A 1629-nucleotide genomic window follows, 5' to 3' on the forward strand; every position below is an offset into this window, starting at 1 on the left:
AGAGAGACAAAGAGACAGAGACAGAGGTACCTAGACCCCACTGTCACTGTCCTTGATGTGGTGAATGTTAAGTTGGGTTGGATTTGAACCTTTCAGCATTTGAAGTACTTGTGTGGTTTCTAGTGTAGTAAGAACTGGATTCCAGGATTTCTTATTCCTCTTCGGGATTCTTCCCTTCCCTTCCTCTCCACTGCCATTCCAGTTTTGATCCCAAATTTGTTTTTTATTTTTATTATTTTTATGGTACTGGAGATAGAACTCAGGCCCTTGCACATGCTAGGCAAGTGCTCTACCACTAAGCTACATCGACAGCCTTTTTGTATTTCTCACTTCTAGACATGGTTTTGCTAAGTGGCCCAGGCTGCCCTGGAAGTCATGACCCTCCTGCCTCTGCCTCTGCCTCAGCCTCAGTAGCTGGGATAGACTAACTCAGGGCGGTGGGGTGGGGCTACCCTCAGGTGAAAGCTCCCCTGCCCAGGGTGGCCAATGTCTTTTTGCATCTTTCTTCCTGATGCCACTTGACAGTCAAGGAGAAGAGGGTCATTTAGAGTCCAGTAACCTACAGGTTCTCAGGGCCCCAACATACAGGGAGAAGTGAGGCGGGAGGGTGGGACCCAAAGAATACCCGCTGGGGCCCAGGCACACGGCCACGCATGGCTTCATATTTGCTCTCTTCTTCCCCGTCCCCACAGGGAAAAGACAGTAACTGCTGTCATTTTCACTGAGTTCTATTACGTGCATTGTCTTTCCCTTTTTAGTCCCTGGACAAGGGTCTCGTTTGTATAATTTTGTCATTTCCAGTATGACATATAGATGAAATTGAAGAGTATTTAAACTTCTGCATAGGCTTTTTGTTCCCACTTCGCATGTTTTTGAGGTTTGGCTAGGTTATCACACATACCATGAAGTTTCTTCCGTTTTATTTCTGAGCTATGTTTCATGCTATAAATGTACTGTAGTTACTCATCCCTTGAAGTACTTCCTGGTTGTTTCAGTTTGCGTTTATTAAAAATAAACTGCTATAAAAGTTTATAAGACTGGGCGTGGTGGCGCATGTCTATAATCTCAGCTCTTGGAGGCTGTAAACAGGAAGATCACTATGAGTCTGATCTAGTAGTGAGACCCCGAACACCCTATAGACCCTTCCCTAAAATAAAAAAAAAAAAGTTTATATCCTGCATACCTGTAAGCTCCGTTACTCAGGAGACTGAGGCAGGAGAATCACAAGTTTGAGGCCAGATTAAGAAACTCAATGAAAACCTGTCTCAAAATTAGAATAAAAAATATAAAGGGCTGGAGATATAGCCCACTGACGAAGCCCAACACATGCGGGGCACCAGTTACAATTCCCAGTACTAGGAAAAAAAAATGTATTTTTGTGCTAATTTCTGGAACGCTTGGTTATATGACTGTTGCCTATGATAGCTGTTTAAGAAACTGCCAGAGCGTGTTCCACATTGTGCTAGTCCAGGTTGCCGTCAGCAGCGCGGGAGCGACCCGGTCTCGGCGTGAGCCGCCTACCTTTGGAGCAGCGGCCCTACTTCAGCCCGGCTGCGACGCGTCCACGGCAACCCTGGCTTCCCACACACATTTGTTTTCAAACAAGTTGGTTCACAAACAGAAGCATTT

The sequence above is a fragment of the Octodon degus genome, unplaced genomic scaffold (genome assembly GCF_000260255.1).
Source record: "Octodon degus isolate 3935 unplaced genomic scaffold, OctDeg1.0 scaffold00156, whole genome shotgun sequence".
In the NCBI taxonomy this organism is placed as follows: domain Eukaryota; kingdom Metazoa; phylum Chordata; class Mammalia; order Rodentia; family Octodontidae; genus Octodon; species Octodon degus.